This window comes from Sorex fumeus, unplaced genomic scaffold (genome assembly GCF_029834395.1).
Source record: "Sorex fumeus unplaced genomic scaffold, SorFum_2.1 ptg000013l, whole genome shotgun sequence".
Taxonomy (NCBI): Eukaryota; Metazoa; Chordata; class Mammalia; order Eulipotyphla; family Soricidae; genus Sorex; species Sorex fumeus.
The window spans coordinates 4897463-4924615 of NW_026606070.1; positions in this window are offsets into that span (position 1 = coordinate 4897463).

Below are 27153 nucleotides of genomic sequence, written 5' to 3' on the forward strand. Positions count from 1 at the left end.
CGTTTTAATCACTGCACTTTTTGAAAATCAGCTCATAGACTCCCTGAATAATTATATATTATAACTTCCCAGATAAATATACAGTATTATGCACTTACTAGTCATTAGAATATTTTAAATTTTATTTCTTTTTAAATATTTTATTTATTGAATCTTCTATGAGATAGGACATTACAGAGCTGTTTATGATTGAGTTCAATCATACAGTGTTCCAACACCAGTATAATTTCCCAGCACCAGTGTTCCTGAGCTGTTGTTTATCCATGAAGTTGTACTGTTCCTTCAAATCTGAATGAGAAATTTAAAGTAGAATCTTAAGAGATATTTGTATACTGGTCATCATAACATCATATTCATAATAACTAGAAGGTAGAAGCAAACCAAGTACCTACCCAAAAATAAATCAACAAACAAAACAGTTCAACAGACAATGAACTGTCACTCTGCTTTATAAAGGAAGAAAATTAAGACAGTATGGATGAACTTTAAGGACATCATGCTAAATGAAACCAGCCTGCCAGCCACAATAATATAAATAATGTACAATTTCACTTCTATGGAGTACCTGGTCTCATCAAGTGCATTGAAACAGAATGAGAAAAGGTAGATTCCAGAGTCAAGTGAAAGGGAAAGTTATTGTTTAGTGGACAGATTTCAGTTTTTACTGTCCTCCTGTTGTTCATCGATTTGTTCGAGCAGGCCCAGTAACATCTCCATTATGAGACTTCTTGTTACTGTGTTTGGCATATTGAATACTCTCGGTACCTTGCCAGGCTGTCCAAGAGGGGTGGAGGAATTGAACCTGGCTTGGCCAGGCTGGCTGTGCGCAAGGCAAACGCCCTACCACTGTGCTATCACTCTAGCCCTGTTTTCCCAACAAAGTAAATAAATACTAAATACTACTGAACTTTACTCTTGAAAATGATTACAATGGTTGATCTTATGCTCACTGTATATTATCACAACAAATACGCAAAACACTAAGTAACTTGTATTGTTTTTGTGAAACACATGTGGAAGTGTTTCACAAAAAAATCTGAATGAGAGTCTAGCTGAATAAAGTATTTTTGATGAGGTGTTAATTTCATTGAGGTTTTTTTTTTTCACTGTATCCCACCACTGTCTTCGGGCTGGAGTGTTTCATCTGATAAGTCTACTGTAAATAGAAGGGATGCTCCTTTGTATGCAATTTCCTTCTTTGATATTGCTGCCTGCAGTTGTGTCTCTATCTACAGTATGTGCGCTTCTGATTGCATTTCAGTAGTGAGCGATAGCACAGGGGTAGGGCGTTTGCCTTGCACGCAGCCAACATGGCCGACCTGAGTTCGATTCCTCCGCCCCTCTCAGAGAGCCTGGCAAGCTACCAAGAGGATCTCGCCCGCACGGCAGAGCTTGGCAAGCTCCCCGTGACGTATTCGATATGCCAGATACAGTAACAACAAAGTCTCCAATGGAGACGTTACTGGGCCCGCTCGAGCAAATCGATGAACAACGGAAGGACAGTGACAGTGACAGTGACAGTGACAGCCTAGATATAGGAGAGAGATCACCTTAATTGGAACTGTTAAGGATGTCGGTGTGAATCAACAGATAGAAAATACTTATAATATTGGTAAAATGAAAGTAAATGACAGAATAAAAGTGCTACCGAGGTAAGAGGATGTAAAGTTCTGGAAATAAATTAATTAAATGAGAATAATCACTTTATGCTGCATGAATATCATAACTATCGCAGGTATAGATTGCATTTATACTTAGCTAAATTTGCTGTTTTATGAATCATAGCTTGTAAGAGATATAATTTCATTTTTCTTAACTTGAGACCCTTGATATACTTATTCTTACACTGAAACAATTATATCAAATACTATTAAAATATATGTCCAACCTGAACTCAAATATCACAGTGTGTACTTAAGATCTTAGGTTTTAGAGCTGTTAGGCCAAGCAATAATGACTGCTGTAAATTTTATAGTGTTCCTTATATGTGGCCTAATTTACTTGAGAATATATATATATACACACTCGCACACACAGACATACATATATATCTATATACGTATGTGTGTGTGTCTTTGTGATACCTGCATGCTTACAAAGATATCACAAATATAGAGATATATATATACAGGATAATGGAAGTTGTCTCACCCATAGACCCAATACAGAGTGAAGCAGTGTTTTGTACCATGTACCATGTGACCGAGAGTTCCATGTAGGCCAGCAGTGAGAACCTGATCCACAGATGTACAGTTTGACAATCGACATTGTAGACACCCAAGTAAGCTGTGCTGATCAAATATTTAAACCGTCCTCTCTCTACTAGTTAACACTGAACTGAGATGATGCTAATATTTAAACTAAGAGTTGAATTCACAGATGCTCTCAGTAAGAGAAATTCAATGGTTTACATTGCTGCCTAAGTAATTCAGAAGGCAGAAATCAGGTGGTGATTAAAAAAAAAGACTAGATCGGAGGGAAATAGAGAAATCGGAAAATGGCAAAATTACAGGGCCCTTAAAAGAGAGAGAAATAGCTGAAGCTCAGGGAAAACCTAAGAAGCTCTCCACATTCCTGATAATTCTGAGCCTTTTCCTGTTCCAGTGTCTTTAGTGAGCCGGTTTCAGCTCATAAAACCAAATAAGTCCTACAGTGCACCAGTGACCTTGAATCATACACCGCTGTGTTAATTTGTAGTTTAAAATTTATACATAAACAGCAGATCACTATTTACATTCATGAATTATTTTAAAAAGCTTATTTGACTATGCCATTTTTACTGGCTTAAAATAGCAAAAGTGTAGAAAAAGCAACCTTTAAATAGAAATGTAAAGTGATGATTCGAAGAGATGTGGGTCTTCGTACTTTAAAGAGAGACACTACAAAGGAAGTTGCTGTTTATCCAGTTTCTGGGAAAATAACTAAATTCTGGGTCTTGTTTGTTCAGCTGAGTGATTAGACTGAAGTTTGCTACTGCAACGGTTGGACCAAGGATTTTCTTCTCAGTACATGAGTAGTACCTTCAGTTCACACGCCTCTCCTACTTCAGAGAGGCTTACACCAGAAGATGTTTTCCTTTAGTTTTTAAAAAAAATCACGCTAGGGGCTGGAGTAATAGTACAGTGGGTAGGGTTTTTGCCTTGCACATAGCCAACCTGGGTTCAATCCCCGGCATCCCATATGGTCCCCCGAGTACTGCCAGGAGTAATTCCTGAGTGCAGAGCCAGGAGTAAGCCCTGAATATCACCAATTGTGACCCAAAAAGCCGGAAAAAAAAATCACTCCATTAATTCCTATTAAAGTTCAAGTGGTAGTGCTAGTGGCAATGATGTTTTACCCTTAGATAATTTTAAAAGTATTCCTTTTTGAAATATATTCTAAAAAATTAACATACAGTATCATAAGTAACTTTATTTCCTTAACTCTATCATCCTTGCTTATATAATAAAATAGCAAGCACTTATTGCCCAAAATATTAATTGACTCAACTTTCTAACCACTATAAGATGATATCACTATAGGTGATACCCAGTTTTTACAAGTGGGACAAAAATTGTGTCTCAAGACCTCTCCGCTGCTAGGGGTAGAGTATAAATTAACCCCCTTGCAATCACTATTATACTGCACTGTATTCATTATATTTACAGATTTATTTGATCCATCAAAATACTTACCCATCCTTTAGCTAGTCCATTTCCTTATGGATCTTGGTCTTAAATGTTAGTACAGAATATCTAGTATATATAATAGTACAGTTTAGAATATCCTTTGCATATTGTAAATATCCACTGAAGAATATCCATGGCATAAGCAGGTAGCTACTCAATTATTTCTAAAGAAACAAGGTTAAGACTCAAGAAAAAAATCGTAAAAGAAGGCATTGAGTTTTGCAAACCAGAACACCCAAAAGGAGATAGAAAACAAAAGGGAATGCCCTGCCACAGAGGCAGGGTGGGATAGGGGAATGGGGGGTGGGAGGGATACTGGGACCCGTGGTGGTGGAAAATGGGCACTGGTGGAGAGATGTGTATTTGATCATTGTATAATTGAAATCCAAGCACAAAAATTTGCAAGTCTACAACTGTACCTCATGGTGTTTCACTAATAAAAATTAAAAAAATAAATAAATAAAAATATTTAAAAAATTGTGAAAGGTTATTTTTCCATATGACAGTTCTGGATGTACAAGGAAATGCTAAAGTTTATCTAATAGATGAATGAAACTTTTCATCACAAAACATCAAGATAGCATCAGAATGTTTTTCTGGGAGTTGAGAATCTCCCACCCTCACCTATGAGTTCTGGATGTACTCCTCTTATTCGTTACTTGTGTCATGGTATCTAATCTCTGCTTAGCTTCCCATATTAAGTCACTAAGAAAGATATTTGTTGTCCTGCCTATATCCATGATAAATTGTAAAGCTTAATGTCAAGTCACCTTTCTTTCTTTTTCTCCCCTCAGTTATATGACATTCTAGTTTTGTTTGTCTTGTTGGTTGGTTGGCTGGTTGTTGGTTTTGGGGCCACATCTTTCAGTTCTCAGGGCTTACTCTTGGCTCTGTGATCAGGAATCACTTCTGGCAGTTCTTTTTTATTTTTATTAGTGAGACACCATGAGGTACAGTTGTAGACTTACAAATTTTTGTGCTTGGGTTTTGATTATACAATGACCAAATACCCATCCCTCCACCAGTGCCCACTCTCCATCAGCACGGATCCCAGTATCCCTCCCACCCCCCATCTCCCCCATCCCACCCTGCCTCTGTGGCAGGGCATTCCCTTTTGTTCTCTCTCTCCTTTTGGGTGTTGTGGTCTGCAAAAGAGGCATTGAGTGGCAATCATGTTCGGTCCATAGTCTATTCTCAGCATGCATCACCCATCCTGGGAGGATTCTCCAATCACCCTTTATTTGGTGCTCCCTTCTCTATCTGAGCTACTTCTGGCAGTTCCTGGGAACCATATGTGGTGCTGGGGATCAAACCAGGCAGGTGCAAGGCAAGTTCCTTATCTCCTGCACTATTTCTCCAGTCTCAGCATTCTGTAGCAAGGCAGTAAAGAGTTGTTAACTATTAATTCTTAACATAGTTAATAGATATTAACAAATACTTGCATTTGTGATTTGTGAAGGGTTCACACACTTTAGCTGCTATGCTAAGTGCTTGACTCTATTTGATTTCATTGAATCTTTGCAGCATGTTTTGATGTGGACTGATGTTAAATTGGTGTCAAGATCGGAATTCCTAGTTTAGTGGCCTTCACCATATAGAGCAGAGATTCTCAAAATTATTTGACTTACTGTCCTCTTTTGATTGCTCTGCTCATTGAAAATCCACTATCTTTCACTGAACAAACAGAAACAGTTGCAGTCGAGGCTCCCACCATCTCCTTGTCTTTCCAGTGCCCACCTAGCACATTTAATATTATTTTGATATTATATTTTTTGTAATTTTGAATACTTCCTTCCAACCTAAAAAAGTTGATTGGAGTACAGGAATTTTTTAGTTCTTATAATTTGGATGATCTGAGATTTTAATAAAATAGGTTGTTCTATATCTTTGTATTTATATTCATGAGATTAGGTCTACAATTTTCTTTCTTTCTTCATGGTGTTATGGTCTGCTTTTGGTATTAATAGTGTTTGTCTCATAGGAACTGTTTTAGAGGGCTTCTATGTCTTTGACTTTCTGTAAGAACCTGAAAAGATTGGGATTAGGTCTCATTTCAAGGTTGCAGAACTTGCTAGTGAATTGTTCTTTGGGAATGGAGTTTTTGTGGCTTTGGGGGGGGGGGAGACTTGATTACCGGTTCAATTTGCCTTAAAGTAATTGATCTGTTAAGGTGTTCTGTTTCCTCTTGGACCATTTTTGGAAGCTTTTAGGAGTCCAAAAATGTATCCATTTTTCAAGGTTTTCTAGTTTCATGGCATATGGATTTTTATGGTAATCCCTGCTATTCCTTTGGATTTCTGTGATATCTGTTATAATTATCTCCCTTTTCATTTCCAGTTTGGTTTACTAAGGTCTTTTCTCTTTTTTGTTGTGTGTGTTTGGCTAAGGTTTATCGATACTGTTTATTCTTTTCAAGTATCAGCTCTTGGTTTCCTTAATCTTTTGAATTGCTTTTTTAAGTCTCCGTTTCATTGGCTTCTGCTCAAAGTTTCATTGTTTATTTCCTTCCTCTTGTTTTGAGTTCCCTGTTTTGGGTCATTTTCTAGCTGACATAGCTGTTCTCTTAGGATATTTAATTGGGGTCTTTCTTGCTTTATAACGGATACATTCATTGCTACGAACTCTCAACGCCACTTCTGCTGTGACCCGTGTGTTCTGGTAATCCTGACACAGTTCTTTTTGTTTTGAGAAGTCTTTGCATTTCTTTTCTAATTTCCTCCTTACCCACTAGTTGCTCAATTGTTTAAATTTTTTTTTTTTTGCTTTTTTTTGGTCACACCCGGCGATGCACAGGAGTTACTCCTGGTTCATGCACTCAGGAATCACTTCCGGAAGTGCTCAGGGGACCATATGGGATGCTGGGAATCAAACCTGGGTCGTCCGCGTGCAAGGCAAATGCCCTACCGGCTGTGCTATTGATCCAGCCCCAATTGTTTAATTTTCAAGCGTTTGAATTTTCCCCATTTCCGTTTGTGATTAACTTTCATTTTCAGTGAATCATGGGCCGGAGGAAGTTGAAGTCTTCTGAATTGCATAGAGGTACATTTTGTGACCGTTGTGTGGCCTATCTTGGAGAACATTCTATGTGCACTAGAGCTGAATGATGTTTGATTTTTGAGGGATGGAGCTCTGTATATGTCAGCTAAGGTTAGCTCCATTTCTTCCCTAAAAGTCAATGTTGTTGAGTTTTAACCTTGTTGATCTGTCAAGAGGCGAGAAAGTGGTGCTGAAATGGTCAACTACTGTGGTGTTGCTGTCAATATCTTGTTGGTCTGCTCGCAGTTGTTTTCAATATTTTCATGGCCCATAATTAGGTGCATAAATGTCCTTCATGATAATATATCCCTTAGCCATTAAGAAATAACCATCCGTCGTTCATGACCTTTTTTTCTGTTGAAGCTTTAATTTAAAGTTTCTACTGTCTGATATAATTTTGGCTACCCTGATGATTTAAAAAACAACTTTTTTTTCTATCCCAGTGTTCCTCAGTGCTTAGTCCTGGCTCTGTGTTTAAAGGTCACTTCTGGTTGGGTTTGGGGGACCACATGGGGTGCTGGAGATTGAACTCAGGTTGGCAACATGTGCGACAAATTCTGGCTTATTTTTAAAAGGAAATTTTTCTCTTGTAATATTGCTATCCAGACTTTGACTTTGAGCCCCTATTTGTGATGGTTGTTCAAATGTGTTTCTTGTATGTAACCCTACACCATCATGAGTGTCTAATATGATACTTTTGGACAAAAGACATTTGTGTTCCTATGTTCATTACAGCACCATTCACAATAGCCAAACTCTCAGAGCAACCCACATTTCCAAGAACAGTGATTGTAAAAAAGAAACATGGAGTACTATTCTGCTATAAGAAAAGATAAAATCATGCAATTTACCAGTCTGTGGATGGAACTGAAGGATATCAGACTGAATGAAATCAGCAGGAAAGAGAGAAAGAGATAGAGAGACAAACAAATTGTTCTCTCATATATGGAATATAAAAATGCCATATGGGAATAAAAAAAATGACTCAAGGCAACAGAATCTAAGATTTGGTCTACAGAATTGAGCTTGCCAGAGTATTAAGGTGGGGGGGAGGTGGGGTGGGGAGAGTTAGGGTGAAGGATGAGGGGGAAAACCCTGAGACAAGATTAGAGGGAAATGAGCACAGTGGTGGCGAGTCTGGAGTTGGAATGCTGAGTGAATCCCTATCATTGAATGGTATTATTAGATTAAATATTTGTATAAGTATATATACTTAAATATATATTTCAAAATGACTACATTTGTCTTCATACTGGCAAAGGCAAGGTACTTTTTGGAAATAAAATTTTAAGTCTGCAGTCACTTTTTCTTTTAAAATTAATGATACTACATGATTTTTATATTATGTTATTTGAGATAACTATAATCACACTTACTTTTGTTCCTCAGTATATAAGATGGCTTAATAGTTTTCTTTCCATTATAGCGATAGCACAGCGGGTAAGGCATTTGCCTTGCATGTGGTTGAACTGGGTTCGATTCCTCCGCCCCTCTTGGAGAGCCCGACAAGCTACTGAGAGTATCTCACCTGCACAGCAAAACCTGGCAAGCTACCCATGACGTATTCGATATGCCAAACACAGTAACAAGTCTCACAATATGTTGAGACGTTACTGGTGCCCACTCGAGCAAATCGATGAACAACGGGAGGACAGTGCTACAGTGCTATTGTGAAGTGCCTTAGTGTGGTTTTTCTTGCCATGTCTTGCTTAGAAATTACTAATGTTTGAATATATGGATTTGTTGGTTTTATATAGGTTGGAAAAAGAACACCCCTAGTTTCTTTAAATGTGTCTACTTCAATCTGTTTTTTCCATTTGTTATTTAAACTGTAGCTCTTTTTGTTGCCTGGTTTGGGACATGAAGTTCTGACAGCACTTTCCTCCCCTTTTTGTTATCAATTTCTGAGCTTAAGTCTAGGTAGCTTATATTTCTAGTTCATTGGTAATTTTTTATTAGTGCCCAAATTTTGTAAATTCTAGTGAATTTACAAAAATATTTAAGTCTTAACCAAAAATATTACTTTGTGTATTACAGTTCTTATATATTCATATTTTTCATTGATTATATATACATATATATGCTATCTGCTAAAAATTAATGATCTCAACTACATTCATTTCAGAGTCTTGGATTATTGGATGATTTGTTTGTTTGTTTGTTTTTAGTGCCCATGGTATGTTCCTGCTTTAGGGTGTCATGCTTAGTAGTTTTTTATTGGAACTTCTTCATTGTCTTCTCTTAAAGGGTAGTGAAATCTATTGCGGTAGCAATCACTTGCTATTCCCTTTGATCTTTTGAGTATTGTTTAATGCTTAATATGGCAAATCTAGAGTAGCTTAAACTCTAGGGCAGGTTTAGTCTTACAATTAAGGCAATTTTTCTTTTCTTAAATTTTTATTAGTGAAACACCATGAGGTGCAGTTGTAGACTTACAAATTTTTGTGCTTGGGTTTCAGTTATACAATGATCAAATACCCATCCCTCCACCAGTGCCCATTCTCCACCACCACCAGTCCCAGTATCCCTCCCATCCCCCATCCCCCCATCCCACCCTACCTCTGTGGCAGGGTATTCCCTTTTGTTATCTCTCTCCTTTTGAGTGCTGTGGCTTGCAAAAGAGACATTGAGTGGCAATCTTGTTCGGTCCATAGTCTACTCTCATCACGCATTTCCCATCCTGAGAGGAACCTCCCAACGTCCTTTATTTGATGCTCCCTTCTCTATCTGAGCTGCCTTTTCTCCTAGCATGTGCGGCTGTCCTCAAAGCCATGGAGTAATCATCCTGGTACTTATCTCGACTATTCTTGGGTGTTAGTCTCCTATTTTGTTACTTTATGTTCCCCAGATGAATGCAATCTTTCTATGTCTGTCCCATTCTTTCTGACTCATTTCACTTACATGATACTTTCCATGTAGTACCACTTGTATATGAATTTCATGACTTCATCTTTTTAAAAGCTGCATAGTACTCCATTGTGTAAATGTACTAAAATTTCTTTAACCAGTCATCTGTTCTCGAGCACTCAGGTTTTTCCACGTTCTAGCTATTGTAAAGAGTGCTACAATGAACAAACAAGTGCAGATGTCACTTCGACTATACATTTTTGCCTCTCTGGGATATATTCCCAGGAGTGGTATTGCTGGGTCAAATGGGAGCTCTATTTCTAATTTTTTGAGGATCGTCCATACTGTTTTCCAGAAGGGCTGAACTAGTCGGCATTCCCTCCAGCAATGAAGGAGGGTCCCTTTCTTGCCACATCCACGCCAACCCAGGTTGCTTTTGGTCTTTTGGATGTGGGCCAGTCTCTGTGGTGTGAAATGATATCTCATTGTTGTTTTGATCTGCATCTCCCTGATGATTAATGATGTGGAGCATTTTCTCATGTGCCTTTTAGCCATTCGGATTTCTTTGAGAAAGTTTCTGTTCATTTCATCGCCTCATTTTTTGATGGGGTTGGATGTTTTCTTTTTGTGGAGTTCAACCAGTATTTCATATATCCTTGATATCAACCCCTTGTCAGATGTGTATTCAGCAAATATCCTTTTCCATTCTGTAGACTGTCTTTGTATTTTGGTCACTGTTTCTTTGGAGGTGCAGAAGCTTCTTAGCTTAAGATAGTCCCCTTTGTCTATCTCTGTTTTCACTTGCCTGGCCAGTGGTGTGACTTCTTTGAAGATACCATTACCTTCAATGTCATGGAGGGTTTTGCCAACTTTGTCTTCAATGTACCTTATGGATTCCGGTCTGATTTTGAGGTCTTTAATCCATTTTGATCTTACTTTTGTACTTGGTGTTAGGGACAGATCTGAGCCCACTTTTTTGCATGTAGCTGTCCAGTTTTGCCAGCACAATTTGTTAAAGAGGATTTCCTTGCTCCACTTCACATTTCTTGCCCCCTTATTGAAGATTAGATGATCGTATGCTTGGGGGCAGATGTCAGTATATTCGACCCTGTTCCAGTTGTGTACTGAATGCCCAAACATTCCATGAGGAAGCTTCTTTCTGCTTGTCAGAACTGTCTTCTGGGGTCAGAGCAATAGTGGAGCAGGTAGCTTTGTATGCAGTGTTCTGGTTTGGAGGTATCTGGTGGTACGGAGCAGCCTTACATGCTACCCACATAGGTTCAATTCCCAGCCCCCTGTACGGTTCCCAAATCCACCAGGAATGATGCTCGAGTGCAGAGCCAGGAGTCAGCCCTGAGCACTGCCAGAGGTGGCCCCCAAACAAAAACAAAATGAACCAGAATTCTCATTGTCTTCCCCAGGCCTCCACAGCTCCGGGAATCATTTGCTTGTAGATTATGCTCTAGTAGTTGCCTTTCTCGCTTTATGGGGTTTCTTCTTGCAAACATACAACTTAATGCTTGCTAGGAGACGTAAAGGGACCTTGTATTCATTTCTAGGACTTTACTTTCTCTGTATACCTTCTCTTTGATAGCCTTTACCCCCACCTTCGCTGCACAAGTTCTAGTTTCCACAGGATTCCTGAACTCCAGTATCTGTACATCAATTCAGAGACCGTAGCAGTCTGCTCATTCACCCTCTTCCTGTACTTTAGTTTAAAAGTATCCAGAAGAAATCCAATTTGATTTTTAGACTCAATTTATTTGCTTCCTTTCTCTCAAGTCTTATGCATTTCCTTAAACAACTCTTTCACACGCACACACACATTTAAGATTTTATTATTCAATCACTGTGAGATAAAACTTTACAAAGCTGTTCATATTCCAATACCCATTCCTCCACCATTTTTAAGCCACCATGATGGTGTACAATTCCCACCACCAGTGTTCCCAATTTCCCTCCCATCACCTCCCCTTCCCCAGCCTGGCTCTGTGACAGACATTTTTCCTTTCACTCCCTCTCTCCCTCTTCCTCTCTTCCCCCTTTCTCCTACTTTTAACACTCAGTACTTGTCCTGTGTGATCATTTCCAGATGTTATTGCCCTCCTGGTCCCTTGTCTATCTTACCTACCCTCCACCAAAAACTCACTAGTGATCATATCCCATTCTGAAGTTGTTTGCAGGAGAAATTCAGCACTGGTCACTCAAGTATGGTCACCTGTCTCTCTCTAAGGTAACGTATGTACTACCTTTTGAGGAATAAATCTGCTGAGAAAAAAAATCAATGTAAATACATATTCTGAAATCAAGTGTTGCGAGAGGCGTGCCAAATCTATTCATTATCTATTTTAAATGGTTGAAATAAAAATAAACACTCCTAGGAGCAGAACTTGTCAGAAATTAGAATTCTAGGCATCGACCTACTTTTTGAGGGTCTTAAATAATTCTGTTTTCAAGGAAGGAGAAAAGTCACATAAATACTTTTACATGTCAGTAGTTTGGCATTCTTGTCCATGGGAATCTCATGATGGCTGAGTTTTAATAGTGTGAGAAAATTTCTCTTCCTTGGCATTCTACTAGAAAGAGGGGAAAGTCATTTTTGGATTTTTTTCCCACATAGAATTAGGATTCAGTATGTTGTTTATTTATTCAGGTTTTATTTGAATGCTTGTTGCCACTGGGTAGTCCTTGGAAGAACATGGACCTATGAGAGTTGAGTTGCCATTTTTGAGAAATGGATAAGTACAAATCACGATGCCTATTTTAAATTCTCAAGCTAAAATACACTTGCCCTCCAGTCCAATCAGTATGATTTACACTTTTCCACAACAGGTTCTTGACTTCTTTATTTTTTCCAGATAAGGTACTGATTAAAACATATAATTGCTATTATTTTCTAACCTTCATGTGTGCGCACATATGAAGGTACTGGCAGAGGGACAAAGTCACGCGGGTTCCGGGGCCGAGATCTCCAAGCCTACTTGGATTTGGGCCGAGCATTCTCCACCCAGATCCTCCAAATTCCAGTAGGCGGGGGTCACACCCACCAACTGGCCCCCTGGTGCCGTGTAATCCCATCAACGGCCAAGACTCAGAGACTATAAAAACCAGCTCCCGGAAGAAGAACAGTGCAGTCTCCTGCCCCCGCACCCGCGGCCGCACGATATCTTATTATGATATCTTATTATCTCATTCCTACTTTGGACAAACTGGCAGGTTACCGAATGTAGCCTGCCCACAGGGCAGAGTCTGGCAAACTCCCCTTGGCGTACCCAATATGCCAAATACCAGTAACAATGATGGGTCTCATTCTCCTAAAGAGCCTTGAATATAATCTCAGGGCTAGGATGAAGGAGACGTTACTGGGGCCTGCTCGAGGCAATCGACAATTAACAGGATGATTTGTGATTTGTGATTTTGTGATTTTCTAACCTATCTCCTGGGACAGCAGTGACGCATGTCTTCTAAAACTTTTTTTTATTACCCATTTAGAGGAATAAAACCATTTTCCATCCTTCTTAGTAAATACATCATTCTTCGCATCTACATCATTCAAATGGCATTGTTGGCTGGCAGGAATTTGAACTCACCCATACTCAGTTTCTTGGAGTTGCTCGAGGCCAGAGTTATAGCTTCAGGGACTTTTGGTATCTGGCAGGAAATTCTTCCTATCGAGATGGGCAATTATTTTCCTGATGTATTCTATTAATTTACTTCTGTGCATGTGCAGATTTGCATAGATAAAAATAATTTTAAGGATACATACCAAAGTGTTAACACATGTTGTCACCAGACAAGGCAGTTGGTTATTTTTATACTTTCTAGCATTCGTGTATCTTAAAAATTTGAAATATTTCGAAAGATTTTAGTCATAATATAAGAATGATAGCTCAATTACAAAGTGCAAGCACAAAACAACATACTGATAGTTTTTCTTAAATTATTAACTTTCTTGCCAGTTACATTAGCTTCACTTAATATTTATTCAAGGCAGAGGCACTTGATGCAGAGGTAAATGTGTAATACTCTTATATGCTTGCTTTGAGAACACCAAAAATGGAAAGGAAGAGAAATTGACAGGGACACTCGTTATGGAGCTCATAGGGAAGATGCTTCCTTCCAGCCTGAATTGCTCATTTAAAAAAAAAAGTACAGAAGATTCATGACATTATTCCTGACAGCATTGAAATTCACTTTAATGGGGGTATGACCTAAAACAAACCTTTGCTACCTGATCATGATGATGGGCTGTTTATTTATTTCTCCCCCTTCCTTTCCAACAGGGGACATGATTAATGTACCTAACTTTCCGGTGATGCCCTCTGTGGAAGAGATGCACCCTTGAAGGACATTCAATATTTTTAAAGTGCTGATCCATCTCGTTTCTTCCTTCCAGACTGTCTGGCAGGAGGACACCCACACGTATCCAGGAGAGCAGCCGTCCACTCTGAGTGGGAAGACAAAGGTGGAACTACTGGCATTGGGGGGGCTCATTGTGCAAATCTCAACTGAGGAATCATTCAGCTGATCTCAGGAGCTTAACTTTAGATGAAGTGGGCGTGGCTTTGGTGGTGGGCAGCTGCCTGACATGCGGAAGTGTTTCAGAAAAACAATACAAGTTATTTAGTGTTTTGCTTATTTGTTGTAATAATATACAATGAGCATAAGATCAACCATTGTAATCATTTTCAAGAGTAAAGTTCAGTAGTATTTAGTATTTACTTTGTTGCACAAATGTGGATTTTTTCCACCTTGTAAAAACTGAAATCTGTCCACTAAACAATAACTTTACCTTTCACTTGTCTCTGGAATCCACCTTTTCTCATTCTGTTTCAACGCACTTGACTAGACCAGGTACTCCATAGAAGTGAAATTGTACATTATTTATATTATTGTGGCTGGCAGGCTGGTTTCATTTAGCATGATGTCCTTAAAGTTCATCCATACTGTCTGAATTTACTTCCTTTATAAAGCAGAGTAACAGCTCATTGTCTGTTGAACTCTTTTGTTTGTGGATTTATTTTTTGGTAGGTACTTGGTTTGCTTCTACCTTCTAGTTATTATGAATATGATATTATGATGACTAGTATACAAATATCTCTTAAGATTCTACTTTCAATTACTTTGGGTTTATTTTGAGAAATGAGGTTGCTGGATAATACAATAATTGTATTTCAAACTTGCTGAAAATTACCATACTCTTTTTGTAACATCTGCCTCATCTTGCATTTCCATTGCTTTTTTTGCTATTCTTTGGTTAGCACTGTAACACTGTTGTTCATGGATTTGCTCGAGCGGACCCAGTAACATCTCCATCGTGAAACTTTGTTGTTACTGTGTTTGGCATATTGAATACGTCATGGGTAGCTTGCCAAGCTTTGCCGTGCAGGGGAGATACTCTTGGTAGCTTGCCAGGCTCTCTGAGAGGGGTGGAGGAATCGAACTTGGGTGGGCCGGGTTGGCTGTATGCAAGAAAAACGCCCTACCCGCTGTGCTATTCTTTGATTATACTTTGTCATACACATGTCTAAATTCAGACTGTTATTAGTACATTTGTTAGAGTTAACATGACTTGAGGACTACAATAAAACCATTGCTCAGAATTTTAGGTTAGTTTACAAAATCGTGCGTCCTTGTAATATGGTAATTAAAACTGGTATGCGGTGCCAGAAAGATGTATATTAATACAGTAGAATAATATAAAGCAAGGAGAATGATTTGCTGCTATATATAATGGTATAAAACACTTGTCAACTTCAAGTATGATGATGGTGAAAAAGCTAAATGTGGAAAAGGACACATTGTATGAGTCCATTTATGTGGATATTCTGTTATTTTCTTTTTAATCAGTACAGGGCTAGAGCGATAGCACAGAGGTAGGGCGTTTGACTTGCACGTGGCCTGCCCGGCAGAGCCTAGTTCGATTCCTCTGCCCCTGAGAGAGCGCGGCAAGTTATCGAGAGTATCTTGCCCGGGCGGCAAAGCCTGACAAGCTACCTGTGCGTATTCGATCTGCCAAACACAGTCACAAGTCTCATGATGGAGACATTACTGGGCCTGCTCGAGCAGACCAATGAACAACAGGAGGACAGTGCTACAGATTTCATGGATGCACCAGTTTGTGAAAATTGTTCAAGTTGTTTATTGTTTACATTTGTGTATGGAGATTAAACTTAAATAAAAAGTTTTAAAGAGAGGAAAAAAGATAGTACAGCAGAAAGGACCCTAGCTTCGCATGCTTCCTATCCAGGTGCTGTCTCCTGCACCCCACATAGTACCCTCAGCACCACCAGGAGAGATTCCTGAGCGCAGAATTCAAAGTGAGTCCTGTGTACTAGGGGGTGTGCCCCACCCTTGCCAAAAAAAAGTGATAAGTGCCAAAAACTTAGTGTTTCTAAGTTAAAATAAAATCTATATTCTCATATACAATGGTGATGGCTGGTCCTGGAGGTCTTCAGCTGCCGGAGCCCTGGTCAGGGCGAGGAGGAAAGCTCAACCCGCTCCCCTCCAAGGGACCCCGGCGAGGAACAGCCAGGCGCAGGGGCAGGAGACTGTAGGCGGGGGTCACACCCACCACCTGGCCCCCTGGCGCCGTGTAATCCCATCAATGGCCAAGACTCAGAGACTATAAAATCCAGCTCCTGGAACCGCGTGGCCGCATTCGCGGCCACGCGACATCTTATCAGGACATCTTTTTATGACATCTTATTATCTCATTCCTACTTTGGACAAACTTGCAGGCTATCGAATGTAGCCTGCCCACAGGGCAGAGTCTGGCAAACTCCCCGTGGCGTACCAAATATGCCAAATACCAGTAACATTGATGGGTCTCATTCTCCTAAAGAGCCTTGAATATAATCTCAGGGCTAGGATGAAAGAGACGGTTACTGGGGCCTGCTCGAGGCAATCGACGAATAACATATACAATAAATTTCTGATATCTTATTGGAGGGAGCGACATATCAGAAATTCAGGAGTAGGGATTTGGGTGTCCAAATCAGTACCAGGAGCCGGAGGCTAATATATAATCCTTTAGAACTGTTGCCTAACCCCCTTTTGTGCAGCTACATCCACATCCCTTTGGCAGAGGCTACACTAGTGACAAAAGAGAAAGAGAAAACCGCAGATTCTGGTAGGCACCAGGCATCTAGCCACGGAACATGAGACTGATAAGGAGTATATACATACAGATATATATATATATATGCATATATATCTCATTATAGAAATAAGGGGGAAGAACTTCATTATTAAGTTTCTGTGAACTTGGGAATTTTTGAATTGTCTTTTGAAATAAGGATTTCTGGACTTAACACCAAGGGATTCCCATTCAGTTAGATCCTGCCTGAGACTTAAAAATCTGCCTTTTAGTGAACAGAAGGCACATCTAAAAACTAAAACCTGGTCAAAATGGAAAGGAGGGAAAAGAATGTATTTGGGGCTTTTGGATTTTTGTAGCTTTTGTAGCTGGCTTTTGTAGCTCAGAAAATAGACTTAAGAAGACCCTGAATCGTGTTCTGGGGAGGGAGGCAGGGGACTTATACACAGAATAGAAAGGGCAGCCTGGTCCCCACTCAGGCTTGCTATACAGAGTCAGCTGAGAGTTGATCAAATTCTGATTGGAAATTCACTCTGCCTTCAGAACTTGGCAGTTTTGGGCTGGTGCGATAGTACAGCTGGTAGGGCGTTTGCCTTGCACACAGCCAACCCGGGTTTGATCCCTGGCATCCCTTATGGAACCCTGACCACCACCAGGAATAATTTCTGAGTGCAGAGTCAGGAGTAATCCCCGAGCATCGCCGGGTATGACCCAAAAAGCAAAAAACAAAGAAACAAACCCCTCCCACCAGAAAAACCAGAAATTGGCAATTTTGTGGTATTCTATTATTACGATTAAAGGAGGATAAAATATAGGCTATAGTACAGTACTTTAGGGGAAAGAGCCCGATGATTAACCTGTCACTCTGGGCTACCCTGATTCTTCAAACTTGGGGTCTCAAGATCAATCTATTATCATGTGATTATTTCTCTGTCCTCTTTGGAATGATGAGCCTAAGTTCCACTGCAGACTTCCTTCAGATGCCTCTGTGACTGCTTCCACAAAACGTCTCTTTGTCGGGTTGGTCCAAAGCAAGTTCAAAAGAAAAACATTTTAAAGTTCAACAAGAAACCCACTCAAAAAGTTTTAGAGGTTAAGAACTTCACTGGAAGCCCCTGGATGCCTCCAAAAGAGCTTATATTGCTACATGCTGTTATCCCTCATGTTCTAATTTCACATAGCATCTTCGGTTGCTTTTCTAAAATTCCATGGTCCCCACTTATACCCTTTCTGGGCATTCAGTTTCCTGGGAATCGCAGTGGAGATTTGATTGTCCCCTGGATTGCTGCCTATTGAAGAACACCTCCATTCGGAATTTTAATTTATTATATATTATGTATTTTATTTTATTTTCTATATTATTAATTTATTATATTTTTTTAATTTCATGACAAACCAAGTCTGTGGTGGGTGTGTGTGTTTGTGTTTGTGTGTGTGTGTGAGAGAGAATGATAATCATTTAGGCATTGTATTTGCTCCAGTTAGTACCTTTGGATTTGACCCATGTGTACCATCACTTGGTCTGGAGAGGCAAGAGGTAGGATGATGGCAGAAGAGGAGAATGAAAAGTTTATCTTTGATAATCCTTAGTTGACTTCAGAAATTACTGTAAACAGTCAGTTTCTAATTTGAAATGAAAATAGAAGTAACATTATTTTCCAACTAAAACTTTCTCTGCATCCCACCATCTTGAGCACTAAGTTTATAGAGAATGGGAATTCATAACACAACTTTGAACTCTATATTTCTTTAAAAGAGGTAGACCAGCATTGATAACTTCAGGTCATTCCTTCAGCTGGTAAATTTCACTATGCAATGAGAGTTAGTAAACACAAATTTTATTGAGTAACTATTACATAAATATCACTGTATCACTGTCATCCTGTTGTTCATTGATTTTCGTGATCAGACGTCAGTAATGTCTCTATTTGTCCCAGCCCTGAGATTTTAGCAGCCTCTCCTTACTCGTCTTTCCCAACGATTGGAGGCTCTTCCAGGGCCAAAGGAATGATAACTGTTATTGTTACTGGTTTTGGCATATCGAATATGCCACAGGGAGCTTGCCATGCTCTGTCGTGCGGGCGGGATACTCTTGGTAGCTTGCTGGGCTCTCCGAGAGGCATACATATATGTGTGTGTGTGTGTGTGTGTGTGTGTGTGTGTGTGTGTGTACATGCATTTATACACAAAAATATGCTGTGCTAAGTGCTGTCTATATAACAATGACCAAATAGATGCGGTTTCTAATATAAATGATATAAATATAATCATTGGATATTGTGAATAAGAATAAAAAGAAAACTGCAAAAACAGAGCCAAGATAGAGAATAATAAGAGAGTGGTTATACTTTATTGGTAGGGTCATGGGAAACCTGTTTAAGGAGAGGGTAGAGAAATGGAGACTGGCAGGATAGGGAGAGCATGGTATGCGAAGAGAGGGATCAACTTCATGACAGGGAACTCACAGTGTGCCCTAAATCGAAAGTATTTAATTAATAAGTAAGGGGGAAGAGGTGCGAGGGAAGGAATTCCACATGGGGGGTGACAGAGGAATGGGAGTTGAGGGGTTAGGGATGGTCACGAGCACTTTGATGGTGAGCATGTGCAGTATGACTGTATATCAATACCATCAACTTGAGCACTATTGTATCCCTATTACCTAAGATATAATATAAAAATAAATACAGATTAAAACAAAAACTAACAGTGAAAACAAAAACGTTCAAGTTCCAAGAGTGAGGCTCTGAGGTATAGGAACAGGAAGAGTCAGTGTGAATGGGAGGGAGAAGCAAAGGATACATTCTTTTTTGTTTTTTTTTTTCCTTTTTGGGTCACACCTGGCAATGCTCAGGGGTTACTCCTGGCTCTGCACTCAGGAATTACTCTGGGCGGGGCTTGAGGAAACATATGGGATGCTGGGAATCAAACCCAGGTTGGCTGCGTGCAAGACAAATGCCCTACCTGCTGTACTATCACTCCAGCCCCCTCAAAGGAAACGTTCTTTTTTAAAAAATTTTTTATTAGTGAGACACCTTGAGGTACAGTTGTAGACTTACAAATTTTTGTGCTTGGGTTTTGATTATACAATGATCAAGTACCCATTCCCTCTACCAGTGCCCATTTCCCACCACCAAGAATCCCAGAATCCCTCCCACCCCCCACCCCCCATCCCACCCTGCCTCTGTGGCAGGCATCACCTCTGTTCTCTCCCTCCTTTCGGGTGTTGCAGTTTGCAAAAGAGGCATTGAGTGGCAATCATGTTCGATCTAGAGTCTACTTTCAGCATGCTTCTCCCATCCTGGGAGGATCCTCCCAACACTCAAAGGAAACATTCTTAATATAAAATAAGATGCTATAAAATTATGAGCACACAGGACCCCAAGAGGGTATAGAGTGGGGGTAGTGGATTCACATTCATGAGAGCGAACACAGGAAAAGTGCCAGACTCTAAGTAGGAAGGTTGGTTAGGAGCTCACTAGCTCACTACCCCTAATAGGCCAATATATATTTGAATATATGGTCTCTCTCATGATGAGTACACTAGAGATGCAATTGGTCAACACACCAGTACCTAGCAGGGAGCTTTGTGGTGGATTAATTTAGGGCTCTGCAGAAGAATCACATAGAAGAAAATGTTTCATTTGATATGTTCTCTTACTTTGCTGTATAATCTTACCTGAATAGAGTGAGGAACATTTTTTTCTATGCATTATTCATTTTGGCACACATCCCATAAAACATCTAATGTCTCTAGCCTGTGGGGACCATAGAACTTCTCCCACTAGTATTTAGAGTAAAATCTCGATGGTAGCACTTTACCAATTTACCCCTTCAGCTCTTTTTCAGTTCTTGGCTCATGTGAATAAGGAGGTCAGAATACTCTTCTGGGAATGCACAGCATGGATATATATTTTTTACTATCGCAGCAGAATTGTTTTGAATACACTTCAGCCATGAGATTAAAGCTGTCCACAAGGAATACTTCAGCAGTAATTCCGCTGCCCTCTAGCCGACCACTGAAATCCCTCTGGAAAGCTGGTATTACCCTTCAAAAATAGTTCTGAAATGATTTTACTCACTTCCTTATCCTTTCTATTCCTATTGAAATTCTTCCAGAATGCTAACAATAACCTTCAGTCAGATGCCAGAATAACTTACATGTTCCAGAAAGGTTTATACTACACTTTATTGCACTGCGTCACCTAACATAAACTTATCTTTGGGGGAAAATATCTGATTGGCAAGGCAGGTTCAAACTATCCTAGTGGATAGCCTTTGGGCTTTATTGATAACTTTAATTATGTAGAAGAATCGCGAGGGGATAGGCAGATAGTTCAAATGGGTTAGAGCACCAGCTATACATGCTGAAAGCCCAGGGTTGATTCCTGGCACCACATGGTCCCCCGGGAACTGCTGGTAGTGACCCCAAAGACCGATGATAGAAAGAACTCTCTCTCGAGGTATTCATAAGTTCTTTGGGGAACAGAATTAAGATAAATAATTTTCATATGACATCTGTACTCTGAGATTATATACATTTTCTAGTGCTGTTGTAACAAATGATCACAAACGAGGTGACTTAAAATGACAGACTTACTTTCTCACATGCAGTTCTAAAGACTAGAAGTCCAAGAGTCCGCTCAATCATTCCTTGGGAAGACTCAGGGGAGAATGCTCTTTCGTACCTCTAACCTGAAGGTGTCTGTGTTTCTTTGTTTGTGACAGCATGATTCCAGTCCTGCTGGTCTTTGCTCCACCTTCTTTTATGTGTCTTCTCAAAGTCTTTTTCTAAGGACATTTGCGTTTGGATTTAATCCAGTCTAATCCAGTGTGACCGCATCATAACTAATTACATCTCCAGAGATCTTCTATACAAATAAGATCACATTCTGAAGTTCTGAGTGCATATGAATATGTGAGGGATTATACTCAACTCAGTACAATGCAATCATTTTAGGAAAGCAATTTATTTAAAGATTTTTCCTGTGCATTTGTATGTACAGATACTCATATGGAAATATGAATTGATAAAATTTTACATAAAAGTGTGCATAAAATATGTCAATAAATATATAAAAATAAATGAATGTAAGAAATTTATTATTCCTTTCAGTGTCATTTTTTTCTTTCTCATTTTCTGCTTGCTTTCTGTCCTCTTAAATTTTTAAAAATTTTCTCGTTAACAGATAGTCCACTTAAACAATCCAACATATCCCCTCACATATTGCTTTATTTTTATGTGATGATTATACAGTTAGAGACAGATACAGTATATATATATATATATATATATGTTTTGGAAGCATGCTTTAAAAATATTTCATTGTTCAAAATTTATGTTTCCAATATTTATTTTCAATGAAGTATTGCATCCAAGTATATTTATACTGCTGCTGCCCTCCCGTTGTTCATCGATTTTGCTCGAGTGGGCCCAGTAACATCTCCATTGTGAGACTTCTCATTACTGTGTTTGGCATATCGAACATGTCATGGGTAGCTTGCCAGGCTCTGCTGTGCGGGCGAGATACTCTTGGTAGCTTGCCGGGCTCTCCGAGAGGGGTGGAGGAATCGAACTCAGCTCAGCCATGTTGGCTGAGTGCAAGGCAAGTACATTTATAATTATTTTAAAATTATATTTAAATTGTAAAAAATATGTTCCATAACAGTCAAGCACTTCTTTGTCGATGGGTAAAGGTAAGGTAAAGGTAAAGGCCCTCCCGTTGATCGTCGATTTGCTCGAGCGGGCCCAGTAACATCTCCATTGGAGACTTTGTTGTTACTGTGTCTGGCATATCAAATACTCTCGGTAGCTTGCCGGGCTCTCCGAGAGGGGCGGAGGAATCGAACTCGGGTCGGCCATGTTGGCCGCTTGTTAGGCAAACGCCCTACCCGCTGTGCTATCTCAAACTTTTCAACTTACTTTTCTTAATTTGTGGGTACTAACAAAAATGCTATGGTAATTTTATTCTATATTTATGCTTATATTTCTGAGAGATATTAATCATATCCGAGTGTGTTTTATGTATCTATGTACAGTTTTAATAAATTTTGAAATATTGATTTCCAAAAAAGTTGCAACTTATATTATTAATCTTTTATGTGTGAGTACCCTGTTCCTCTATTTTCATAGTATACATATGTGCATATATATGTATACATGTATTCATGGGCTGGAGCAATAGCTCAGCGATAGGGCGTTTGCCTTGCACGCAGCCAACATAGCCAACCCGATTTCGATTCCTCCGCCCCTCTCGGAGAGCCCGGCAAGCTACCGAGAATATCTCGCCCGCACGGCAGAGCCTGGCAAGCTCCCCGTGACGTATTCGATATGCCAAACACAGTAACAACAAAGTCTCCAATGGAGATGTTACTGGGCCCACTCGAGCAAATCGATGAACAACGGGAGGACTGTGCTTATGTAGCAAACACAAGGCACACACATGTATTCATAGCACTGCCCTGCTCTGTCCTCCCATTGTTCATCAAGTTGTTCTTGCGGACCCAGTAACATCTCCATTGTGAAACTTGTTACTGTGTTTGGCATATCGAATACGTCACGGGTAGCTTGCCAGGCTCTGCCGTGCGGGCGAGATACCCTCGGTAGCTTTCCTGGCTCTCCGAGAGGGGCGGAGGAATCGAACTCGGGTTGGCCATGTTGGCTGTGCGCAAGGCAAACACCCTACCGTTGTGCCATCGCTCCAGCCCACATATATTCATATATATATATCACTTAATCACTTAATCACTTAATCCCCGTTATTCATCGATTTATTCGAGCGGGTGCCAGTAACGTCTCCATTCATCCCGGTTGCGTGCTAGCGTAGCCCAATGGTATCTGTTCGTTTTAGGAACATGTAGAGCCTCAAACCGATCATTTAGGGTCTTGACGAAGAAGTCTGACCATCTTATAGGTGGGCGTCCACGTGATCTTTTGATGTCTCGTGGAATCCAATCAGTAATGGCTCTAGTCCAGCGGTTGTCTGTAAACCTCATTACATGTCCAGTCCATCTGATTTTTGATGTCTTGGCAAATGAGACAGCGTCTCTGATTCTTGAGCGTTGACGAAGATCAGAACTCCGGATTCTATCTCTCATTTGAGTGAATCGTGATATTCCAAGCATAGTTCTTTCGATTCCTCTTTGAGAGACCCGAATAGTGTTCTCATCCTGTTTTCGTAGGGTCCAGGTCTCTGAGGCATATGTTAATGCAGGAAGAATAGTGGAATCAAAGAGATGTGCTCGTAGTTGGAGGTTCTTTATCCTTTTAGTTATTTCTTCAATGCTCTTGAAGGCATTCCAAGCCGCTCTCTTCCTCCTGCGTAACTCAGGTGCCAGGTCATTCATCATGTTGATTTCTCGACCTAAGTATATATAACTGTTGCATTCGGAGATGGTGGTTCCGTTGAGAGTGAATGGAGCGTCAGGAACAAGGCTGTTTCTCATAAACATTGTCTTCGTAAGATTCAGCTGTAGTCCGACCTTTCCACACTCACGGTCAAAGTCCGCAAGCATTTGTGCCGCTTGGCTGATGTTTGGTGTTATTAGAACGATGTCATCAGCAAAGCGGAGGTGGTGTAGTTGCCGACCATCTATCTTCACTCCCATGTTTTCCCATTCTAGTCGTCGCATGATGTTCTCGAGGGTGGCACTGAAGAGTTTTGGTGAAATGGTATCACCCTGCCGAACCCCTCTCTTGATATGGATGATTACTTCTTTGTAGAATGGTGAGATCTTGGTAGTGAATCCGCAATAGAGCTCACGAAGGATCCTGATGTATTGAGTTTGTACGCCCTGATTGGCTAGGGCTTCCATGACCACTTCCGTCTCAACAGAATCAAAGGCCTTCTATAAATCAATGAACGTTAGACAGAGCGGCATCTTGAACTCCCGAGATACCTCAATGAGCTTGGTTATTGTGTGGATATGGTCAATGGTACTGAATCCTTTTCGGAATCCAGCTTGTTCACATGGTTGTCCTTCATCTAGTGTTCTGCTAATCCTATTCAGGATGACTCGGGACCCGGGACTGAGATCTCTAAGCCTGCACGGTTTGGGACTGGACCTGTCAGTAGCTAGGCAGTTACACCCTCCAACTGCCGTGTAACCCCAACAAAGGCCAGGATCCAAAGATTATCACAACAAGCTCCCGGGAGAGAGACTATTTATTTAATAATTTTCAGGATACCTTAAATATCCTTAAATATCCAACCCACACGGCAGAGCCTGGCAAGCTATCCGTGATCTATGCCAAATAGACCAAATTGATATGCAAAATCCAGTAATAAATGGATCTCATTTCCCTAACCCTGATTATGCAGAGTCGAGAAGGATATGGAAGGAGAAGCTGATAAAACACCAAGGCAGACATGGGCTGCCAAAACGCAGAAAAACAAAAATGATTGTCTGTACTTTTAATGCTCGTACGCTGGCATCTGCTGCATCCATTGAAGACCTTATGGTACAAGCACGAAAGATCAAGTACGACATCATTGGTCTGACCGAAACGAGAAGACATCAATCCCATCATGCTGTTTTCGACACTGGAGAAGAACTGTTCCTTGGAACATGTGATAAAAGAGGCGTCGGTGGTGTCGGTATCCTTGTCAACACAAACTTAGTCACAAGCATTGATTCATCTGAATGCCTAACAACCCGAATCGGACGATTACACTTGAATAAATGTGGCTCACTACCGACAGTTTCTATCTTTGTTGTCTATGCACCAACATCCAGTTATGGTGAAAAAGAAACTGAGAAATTCTACATGGAGCTGGAGAAATTCTATAAAGAAGATCACACCTTCTACAAGATCATTGTTGATGATTTTAATGCCAAGATAGGACCAAGAAGATCAGTCGATGAACTCCACATCGGAACCCATGGCCTGGAATGGAACGAACAAGGTGACAGACTGTCTGAGTTCATCATGTCAACCAAAACCTTCCATGGTAACTCACAATTCCAAAAGGCTGAATCTAAACGTTGGACATGGGAGTCTCCCGATGGACGGTTCCACAATGAAATAGACCACATCATATTCAATCGGCGGTTTTGCCTAACCGATGTTGCTGTTGTCCCAAAATTCCAAACGGGATCAGACCACCGTCTTCTTCGTGCAAAATTCTACCTCACAGAACGAGGAGAAAAGAATGCAAGGTTTAAGAAGAAGACTCCCAGAACAACCACCAACTGGGAACTCTTTGGCTCTGTTACAGCAACATGGGAAGATGCCGTCATTGACAACATTGATGAGGAATACAATCGAATGATTCAGCACCTCCATGATTGTGCAAGGAATGCCAAGAGAGAGATAACCACAAAAAACCGTCTTTCTTCGAACACTCTTGAACTTATTCGCCAACGTGGCGTGGCACGTGCCTCAGGCAACCACAAGCAAACGTCTGAACTGGCAAAACAGTGCAGAAAAGCCATCAAGGATGACCTCAAAAACAGGAGAGCAGCAGTACTGGTAGATGCAGCAGAAGCTGGGAAAAACATTCGTAATGCCCGCCTGTCCTTCACCAACTACAAAACCAAGATGACTGCCCTCCGACATCATGATGGATCTATCACATCTTCCAGAAGGGCAATGGAGAAGATTATTCATGACTTCTACTCAGATCTCTTTAATAGCCACATCCACTTGCCCACATACCACATACCACATGATGGATATGTCGTTCCCAATGTTCTCCCTTCCGAAATCCAACATGCCATCTCGTCGGTAAAGAAACAAAAAGCACCTGGCCCAGACAAGATCAGACCTGAACACCTGAAGAACTTACCATCAGTACTCATCAATACATTAGCTCGACTCTTCACACGCTACCTGTCTGAATGCAAGGTTCCATCCCAATGGAAAACCAGCAAGACTGTACTACTATACAAGAAAGGAGACATCCACGACATTGGCAACTATCGCCCAATCTGCCTATATATGTATATATGCATATATTATCTTCCCTTTACTTTTCATTGCTTTGGCTAGTTTGAAGACTGATTTCTAAGATTAGTAACAATTTGAATTGGCTTTTCTGTGAATTGTCTCTTTATGTCTTTTTTTTCCTATTGAATTTATTTCCTCCTGTACAAAAGGCCTATGCAAATTGAAGAGAGCACATCTCTGTTGATTCTCTGTTTGGCCCCAACCAATTATTTGTTCGTTGACTTGTTCATGGTTTTCTTTTTTTCCCTTTAGTTTTTGCTTTCACAAATTGTTTTGTATAGACAAATACAGGCTTTCTTCCATTCTCTCATCTTGATTAAACCTTTCTTGTCTCTTCACACTACTATAAATCTCAACTTCCTATATTTAATTTTTTCTAAGTTCGATGTTTACCCTTTTTATCTTAAAGTTTTAATTTAGTGAATGGCTTGATTGAACTCCTTTCCCTGTACTTCCCTTGCTCCACAGTTAACCCAGCCTTGGTCACATAAGTTTCTGGGAAGGGTTTTAAAACAAAAGAACAAAGTATGGAAAGACCCCTTGAGGCCACAATTCAA